Genomic DNA, 10,229 nt, shown 5'->3' on the forward strand with positions numbered 1-10,229 from the left:
AATGGCCCAGTTAGAACACAGTTCTAAATCTAATCAGGAATCTAAGCAATGACATTTTGATTGATCTGGAGCATTTTTGCAAGAAAGGCTTGAATAATATAAATTGAGATAACTTTTACCTAAAAAGACTTATGCGGGAAGCAAAGTATTATTTAACAAAGTATGAGCTGAGATTTGTACAAACCGGAGCAACCAGATATTAAATCATTTATTTTTCCGTTTTTTGTAAAATATTTCAATCTTTTTTTTTTGTTTTGCCTTCTACTAGATCACATTAAAGGTGTAATTTAACGATTTATTGTTTTAAATATAAGAAAAAATCTGCAGTTTAAACAGGAGTGTATATATCTTTTAATCATTTATATTTGTAAATGGCACACTGCAGGTCTTTTCCTGTAATAAATAACAGATGAGTTAATTGCATGGTGGCTTCAGGAAAATAAGAAGGAAGGTTGTGGGGGTGACATAGCAGCGCAGCAGGACTTCTTAAAATTCACTTTCTTAAAAAGTGTGTGTGTGTGTGTGTGTGTGTGTGTGTGTGTGTGTGTGTGTGTGTGTGTGTGTGTGTGTGTGTGTGTGTGTGTGTGTGTGTGTGTGTGTGTGTGTGTGTGTTCCTCCCAAAAACATGCCATTGCTCCCAGGTGGTAATAGGCTCCAGTTTCATTGGAAACCTGAAAGTTATTGATTAAAATAATAATAGTACTACTAATAAATATATATATATATACAGTAAGGAAAATAAGTATTTGAACACCCTACTATTTTGCAAGTTCTCCCACTTAGAAATCATGGAGGGGTCTGAAATTGTCATCGTAGGTGCATGTCCACTGTGAGAGACATAATCTAAAAAAAAAAATCCAGAAATCACAATGTATGATTTTTTAACTATTTATTTGTATGATACAGCTGCAAATAAGTATTTGAACACCTGAGAAAGTCAATGTTAATATTTGGTACAGTAGCCTTTGTTTGCAATTACAGAGGTCAAACGTTTCCTGTAGTTTTTCACCAGGTTTGCACACACTGCAGGATGGATTTTGGCCCACTCCTTCACCCAGATCTTCTCTAGATCAGTCAGGTTTCTGGCCTGTCACTGAGAAACACGGAGTTTGAGCTCCCTCCAAAGATTCTCTATTGGGTTTAGGTCTGGAGACTGGCTAGGCCACGCCAGAACCTTGATATACTTCTTACAGAGCCACTCCTTGGTTATCCTGGCTGTGTGCTTCGGGTCATTGTCATGTTGGAAGACCCAGCCTCGACCCATCTTCAATGCTCTAACTGAGGGAAGGAGGTTGTTACCCAAAATCTCGCAATACATGGCCCCTGTCATCCTTTCCTTAATACAGTGCAGTCGCCCTGTCCCATGTGCAGAAAAACACCCCCAAAGCATGATGCTACCACCCCCATGCTTGACTGTAGGGATGGTGTTCTTGGGATGGTACTCATTATTCTTCTTCCTCCAAACACGTTTAGTGGAATTATGACCCAAAAGTTCTATTTTGGTCTCATCTGACCACATGACTTTCTCCCATGACTCCTCTGGATCATCCAAATGGTCATTGGCAAACTTAAGACGTACCTGGACATGTGCTGGTTTAAGCAGGGGAACCTTCCGTGCAATGCATGATTTCAAACCATGACGTCTTAGTGTATTACCAACAGTAACCTTGGAAACGGTGGTCCCAGCTCTTTTCAGGTCATTGACCAGCTCCTCCCGTGTAGTTCTGGGCTGATGTCTCACCTTCCTTAGGATCATTGAGACCTCACTAGGTGAAATCTTGCATTGAGATTCTGCACTAAGCTACAGAAAAAGGGTGAATGTGAGGCAAAATTACAGTAGGTTACTTTTTCCTTTTTTTTTATTTATTTTTTTATCCATTACTGAAGTACTGTGCCAAGTCTTGCTACACACATTTTCAGTTCTTGTTTGTTTTATGGTCTTCATGACGTCAATGTCCTTTTCAGTAAGTGAAATGCATGCTTCACAGTTTAATTCAGGACACTGGTCATTCTAAAACTTTCCACCAAGGAAGATCTTTTTCCTTAGTTGCTATAGCAATGTGTTTTAGCTCTTTATTTCTATGTACAGTAAAAGGACAATCAGTAGTTTAGTGTATGTTGTCCTATAAGCATTTAGGTTGCATTTGTACTCAAATGTATTTACAGTGTTAGTAATTTGGCCTCAATGCTTTGACACAACCTTGATGTTGATGTAAATATTGATGACATTTTTCTCACAGATGCGTATTCTATACATTGATGGCATGTAGCACTGTTTTAAATGTAGGATTAAAGGATTCTTTGACATATTTAAATTAAATATTTTTTACAAGTCAGAAAAAATTAAGAAACAACTCAGTTCCAAAACCATTTCAATAATGTGCACTGCCCACATAATGGTGAGCTGCATAATATTGTTTGCAATATTAGATAAAGTAAATGTAGAAAACCAGTATAACCTTAGAAACACAATGTACTTTCAAATTCAAAGATTCTTAAATGAGGAAAAAACTATTCGAACAATTATTTATAAATTGATCAGTATTTATATTGATATTGGTTGAAAAGTATTAATTGTCATCAGTTGAGAAGAGCATATTTTGCATGTGTATTCCTACCATTTGGAATTGAGGCATACGCTTGACAGTGAAATCTTCAACATGGTAAAAGATTTGTTCCCCATGTCCAGCAGCAAAACTGAAGGTAAATATAAAGTCATTTATGAATCTTTATGAAACATAAAAATAAATACCTGTATGTAGGAAGGATATGTTTTCTCATACAGAATATTCAGCACATAAAGTTATTTTACTCGAATGACTAATATTTACTTAAAATAATTACAATATACAACTATGTGTGTCAGCCTTAGCATTTTAATTTAAATCTCTTTTTAAAGTATATTATTTATTTATTTATTTTTTGCACAGATACATAATGTGAAGAGCAAACATGAGCACTTTGTTAGTATACAATTACCGAGCACATTTAGCAACTTCTTTAATGACAGCTGTACCACAGTTATTATTCGGTTGCTGGCCCATTTCTAGCACAGCATTAACACTGAACACTGCACCTGTATTTTACTGGCTCTTTAGAGTTTATCGTTTAATTATAATTTATGTTAATGATCCACACACCTTACATAGATAGAGATTGTTACTAGGATATTTAGAATGCCCAGGCATATCTACCTTATACTGTTGTACACCAACATACACTTTTCACACACTACAAAGCCCTCTACCATTTAATTTTATGTTGAAAATATGGGCATTTTTACTCCTGATAATGTTTTTCTCAAGTTGTCAATGTCTGTATAAATGCAGTATCTGTCTTTAGTTTTTCCACTGGTATCTTTAAGTGAAAAAGCTTTTATTGTCATTTCAACCATTTATAGCTGACTCAGTACACAGTGAAATGAAACGACATTTCCCCTGAATCCTGGTGCTACATAAACAACATAGAGCTACATCACAGAAAACACAGGGCTAAGGAATAGTGAGTGTCCTCGCCACATAAAGTGCATCGTGTGCAACCCGGTGCAAACAGTGCAAAGACAACACGAGACAGTGTAGGACAAATACACACAACACGGTAAACTTGTTGTATATTGCACACTGTGGTGTGTAAAAAAGGTACAGGAGTGAACATTGTACTTAAACAAAATGTTGTGCAAAAGCGCAATAGCATTGATCTCAGCACAACAGGTGCTTCTTTTCTGTTAATTGTGACATAAATTTTCCATCGAAAATTACAATAAATGTTCAATAACTGTATAGAAGTGCTAGTACAGGATGAGGTATGTGAAATATTTTCTTTTCTTTAACTTCGGTTGAATTTAAGCTGTATATTTGATCATATATCCATAAAAGCTACTTTTAATTTGACAAAAAAGCAGTTTTTAGACTAAAGGCTATAATGTGTCTAAAAGCCTGCTTTAATATGTACATTTAACTTGTAAAAAATCTCTTTGCCCACCCATGTCTTACTGAAATAACAGTAGACATCTGGGTCAAATTTGCAGTACCTGAAATATGCCATCAAAGTCTATTCGATGCGTTATAAACGCTACTCGCTGCACAATGTTTATATGAATATGAAGTCCAGAGGTCTTGACCACTGAAACCTGAAGAGCCCATTACTGCAGCCTGAGTAGCCCATTAGCTTAATGGTTGTCTAAAATTTCACTTGGGATGTATTGCTGTTATGGCTGAGAGCTTTTTGTTCCCCTTTTTATGGCTCCTTTTGGATTCACAACACCCATGTATAGGGATGAGATAAACAAAACAAATGTAAAGATAATGGGACACAGCTGAGCTCTGAACTGAGATAGTGGGCCCACCCAAACATTTACAGAAGAGAGGCGCTCACTCCACACATCTAAATATTGAGTAATCCTCCTGACCATCATTCGTTGTGCTAACGGCTGCCCTGACCTTTGACCTTCCTCTCCAGATGCTAAATGTAGAACAGGAAGGTTGTGTTACACCATCACGATGTTCAGCCTACACTTGGACTGCATTATGTGATCTCCATCATAACAGTTTTCCTCTTTGTTAGTCTCGTTTAATGCATATGAAGTTGACTCATCACATGATTCATCATCATTGCTTTCAATCTCCTTGTAAAAGAGCATCAGGTTTTAAAAAGAATGTTATTGGATTTCAGACAGTACACTTTTATGTGTAAAATGTAATTTCTTCTAAACATGACTCAAGCATTATCATAGCTCAAGCCGCAAATGATGTCATACCTAAATGATACAAACTAATTAGCAAAAAGACATGGTTTCCGATTGAGCATGTGTGTATCATAATATACTTTTAGAAGCAATACAAATTTTTCTTCATTTGCAATAATGTGTCTGCTCAAAACAGATTACACTGCGATTGCATCATGTTGACGGCATAATCAGGTACTGTTATTAAATCTGACCTACGTAGTTGGACAAATTCAATTTGCAGGTCTGAGCATTTTTCATCTATCTCATATCCGTTCATTTACTTCTTTTAGTGCTCCTCTCAAATAGAGTCACTGAATCTGTAAATTCCATTACAAGAAAATTCACTTTTGCTACAGATTTATCTTCTAGTTCTTAGATCATGGGTGCACATGTCCCTAGACTTGAGAATCAGGAATCGATTTTTCCCACACTTCTCCTAAATGTATTAGCATGTTGTGGTGGCTGTTTGAAGCTTTACCATGTTCCTTATTTTCATAATCAAAGTCAGGGTTCATTCTATGCCTATTCCCTTGCAGTGGTCTCGAAAATGTCTCATCTTAAATGCAAACCTCCTTTTGGTCACCAACTCCAAATATCAATGCTGTTCTCAATATATTGTAAATGCATACTTTGGAGTGTATTAATATATTTTGGTAAATGTATTTAGTGATGATAGTGTTTAGATTTAATAAATAATGTTTGAATTCCAATTTGGTTTAACAATGTTTGGTGAGGGGGGAGTGGTGGCTCCAGCGGTTGGGGAGTGGTGGCTCCAGCGGTTAAGGCGCTGGGTTGCCGATCGGAAGGACTGGGGTTCAAGCCCCGGTATCGCCAAGCTGCCACTCTTGGGCCCTTGAGCAAGGCCCTTAACCCTCTATGCTCTGGGCGTCCCTTACAAGGGAAATAACAAGGTCCGTGACGTCGGAGTGACGTGGGGCCGCCTTCCCGTGGGCTCACCACCTGCAGGAGGGACCGTAAGGGACAGTGCTGTGAGGATTGGGCAGCAGTCGAAGGCGGGGGGCAGCAGTCTAAGCAGGCCCCCCGACCCGAATTACGGATAAGCGGGAGAAAATGAATGAATGAATGAATGTTTGGTGATACCTGTATTTTTATATTGTATTAATGCTATTGAATACATACAGTATAGTGATTGTATGTGTGCATTTTTGTAGGAGATCATGATCCATTCCATATACACCAAAATATATAACAAAAAATACATTAAAAAACCTTGACATTTACCCAGAACTGTTGCACAGCATTTTTGTCTTGTGCAATGTTCACTTGTTACCATTCATATTGAGTACTTTTATCCGTCCCATTAAAACAACAAATTTAACTAAAGAAAATTCTTCATACATGTAAGCGCACTTGGCCAATAAAACTAAACGTGATTCTGACTTTGACGTGGACATATAAAATACAAAATGAGCACTAAAAGCATTTGCATCAAAACAAAAGCCCTATGTAAAACTTAGCAGCAAACAGATTTTTTTATTTTTTTTTAAGTCAGCACATCAGTCACGGTTAAGAGAGTAAACAGATCACTTAACTGGATTGGAAAAGACACTTCATTCAATTTTTAGGCATCCTGTACTTGAAATAAAAACCACAATTCAATTCAGAAAATAGAGCAATTGTCGAGGAACTGAATGTTCAGAAACCACCAAAAGTATGGATCTGGATTATGTTAAACTTTTAAAACTCAGGCTCTGTGGAATCACTGGTTTGTTTCTTTACTGTTTGCTTTTCTATCACAGACTACTAAGTGATGTGGACAAACCAAATAAAATGGAAGCAATTAGCATTTTCAATATACACTTTATGGATAAGGTGTAAGGAGTTGGTATTATCTCACAATTAACACCTATATTTGGGCCTTCTTCAAACTGTTAAAAAGACACATTTGTCGAGAATGTTTTTGTATACTGTTGCATAAAGACTTTCTTTAGCTGGAAATGGGGTCATGTCCCAGCATGACAGTGCCCCTGTGCACAAAGTATTCATAAAGGCATGATTTACATGGTTGACCTCCATCTCACTGAACACCTTTGTGATGAAAATACCTTTGACATCAGGCCTTATTGTCAGACATTATTTGCTGAGCAATTGTGGCAAAATAAAAACAAGTATCCACAGTCCAAACTTTATTTACAAGCATTTTCAAAAGAGTGGATGTTATTATAACAACAAAGGAGAGATAAACTTATTATCTTAATTGGATGTTCAGTCTCCGGGTGTCTGCAAACTTTTGGCTGTATTATGCAGCCTAATAAAACCCTGGCAATACATAAACTCTTCCTGCTCATAGTGGCACATGTGCTTTATCATTGTGGCACATTTTTAGGGCTGTTTTATCAAGTAATCCTGTTACATCTTTAGATAATATGGGAACGGTACAGGAGATTTAGTGTCCCTCACTAGCAAGCCTTTGAATTTAGCAAGCTACTTGTCTTTGTATCACTTTTTCTTGTCCCTTGAACCCAAGCCACTTCTGTAAGTAAACTAGGTCTTTGAGTGATTTCCATTTGGCAGATAAAATTGGCCAAACCCCCAAAGTCTGTTGCCTGAAAGAAGTAACAGAATGTCTAGACTGGTTCCCAAATAAAGGATAGGCTTTACATACACTGTGACTGTGACAGCCAGTTTAATCCCCTGTCTTGATTCTGTCTTAGTCTTGATCCATTGGATTGTGTGTGCATTTGGCAAAGTTGGTATTTTTGGGGTCCAAATTATTATTATTATTTTTTTTTTTTAAGTTATTGTTAGTAGTCACACATTATAAGTTAATTTTCTAAAAGAGCCATATCTGTCAACTTATAACCAAATTGCTGATGTAACACTGCTGTACATTATTTGGTATCTGCACTCTATTTTAGTTTTCATCACCAGAATTTAACAGGCGTGGACTAGCTTGGGTGGCATCGCACACGTTGGGTGTTATCTTAAAAATCCATTGGTCTGGAAAATATATCTACCAAGTACTTAATGGTGTTAATACTGTATATCAGAATGCATTACTAAACAATACTCATTGGGGTTCGGATCCAAAATATTTTTGATTTTAATTAGTTATCACAGTAGCACACTTTTAAATACTGTAATTATTGTAACTGCACGCCATTTAACATTTGCTTTACTTTTTCTAGTTTCCACATGCATCAAATATTCATTCATTCATTAATTCATCTGTATTAATTTATTGAATCTATGATATCTGTATTTTCATAGAGATATTCCCATAATTTCGTCTCATTAGTCCTTCTTATCCATCAGCAGCACATGCCACATTAGGGCACGCTAATACAGAAAAATTCATGCCAGGCTTAGTTTTATTTTTAGCAGAGTACTAAGGCATGCTTACATAATCACCATGATTGCTCATATTGCCAAATTTTCAGCCTAATGTGTTTTTATTTTTAAATGCTTTGATACAGTTAAAGGGCTTCTGACCCAAAGCACTGCTTAAATAACACTTCCCCATCTGTAACATCTGCAGCACAGCTCTGCAAGGAGAAAGAAAGATTGTCGAGGCCAGAGTGAGAAAGTTCTCATGCTCCATGTGTGTTTTCTGTGCAAAAGTGTTTTTACAGTAAGTGAACTGTGTGAAGCATGTGGCTGCCATTATCGCCAGTCTTCCCTGTGGTCACTGCTGAGGTGTGGGACAGCATCTGGGCAATGGAGAGAAATCACTCAGACAAGCCTGCAATGCGTACAGAACTGAAGAGCTAGTGCTCCCAAAGTGCTTAGCATCGGATTTCAGAAATATGCTACCAGTGTAACAGGCTTGTTGTTTTAATAAAATTGAGTGATGGCAATATTTCAATCAAGATCTTCATTTTTTTCCTTATGACATTAAACTTTTTTAATGAGATCCTATTCATCTGACCCTGACACTATCTCCTGTATCTTATCTGCATTTCCCATATAACCACCAAGTGATTTTTTTAGTTTATAGAAAGCATAATATACAGTATGTCAAGGTATAAACCACTGGTCTGTACTGTACTGTTTAAACTGGATGGCTCAAGGTACACATTTTTGTGCCATTTCTGATTCTTTTGCTTAGCACGGCAAAAGGAACCAGCCATTTTTCTGACCAGGCTCTTTTATTCCATGTATTTATAGCATTTATCTCCTGTGCCCACACAAGACAAAATGTAGATGAATGGTGCATTTTGAGGTGATGTTCCATACATGTGTTCTGCTCAATTTAGAATGTAGGGAATAGAGGTGGCCAATATGATTTTTTCTTTTTTTTTTTTCCTGCAAGTAAGACAAGTCCTTGTGTACATAGAAGTTTCAAAAATATTCACAACAGCATGATCATGTAAAAAAACACTTTTGCCACAGGATAAAAACCCTACAGGGAAATAGTGTCCATATTTTAAAATGTAACCAAACATTATACATTTTGACCAGATCCTCTTGAGCGTGCTCGGTGTAGTAAAATAATCCACAATCACCTGTTAATCTTGGCTTCCTGGTGTTAATGGGAACCCTGCGGTATTCAGGCATGTTTTTACAAGCTAAATACTGATTCTACTCTATATTACTTTTTTTTTTTTTTTTTTACACAGTTTATTTGTGCAGAAAAAAAAGATAGCTCATTCTGACTATGTAATATTTAGAAGAATTTACAAGGCAGTCCAATTTCTAACTATTCCAGTATCCTACATCCAATGTAAATAATAATCAGAAAATTGGATTCATCAGACAGAAAAATGTGGCAGGTCCCTTAATAGACAGGGTTATAAGTAAAGGACTGAATATTTGTAGATATATTAACATACAAAAGCACTTTCTGGTAGAAAGTTTTAGCACAATGTTGACCTTTTAATTACATTTCAATTAAGACATTAACCTGACAGTGTGCATGAAAAAGAACCACAGTTGGTGGTAATAATTTCTCTGTGTGTCCTCCTGTTTTAACACTATACTCAGGAAAGTGATTTAGATTTAGACTATTCAAACTTCAATTTAAGTATACAGGCTATTTTCATATTTATCATCTGCACATCTTGTTTCAATGTGTTAAAGCCATTTTCTGTATTATATAGCTTGTCTCATCAATGTCTTCTCAGTTATATAACCTGTCTCATCACCTTTCTTGGTTTTTGCTATTCTTAATGTAATATGAAAGAATTGTGGCTGCAAAATGAGGGTGAGCAAGATGTGTGAGCACCTGGTTGTGGCATCTTAAGTTTTGTCTGGAACCTATTTAAATTCTTGAATATAATTGTTTTCTTGAAACATCTCTGAACTGTGGCAAGTAAGAAATAAAAGCGGAAAAAATGTAAAAAGTTTTGTATAATAAACTAAGTATCAAGATATGTAGTTGTGTGTGTGTGTGTGTGTATATATATATATATATATATATATATATATATATATATATATATATATATATATATATATATATATATATATATATGGGGCACATATTATTTATTTATTTAAATTGTTCGTTTGATATTTTTGATTATATTTTTTTAGTTTTCTG

This window comes from Silurus aristotelis (genome assembly GCF_946808225.1).
Source record: "Silurus aristotelis genome assembly, chromosome: 1".
NCBI classification, from domain to species: Eukaryota; Metazoa; Chordata; class Actinopteri; order Siluriformes; family Siluridae; genus Silurus; species Silurus aristotelis.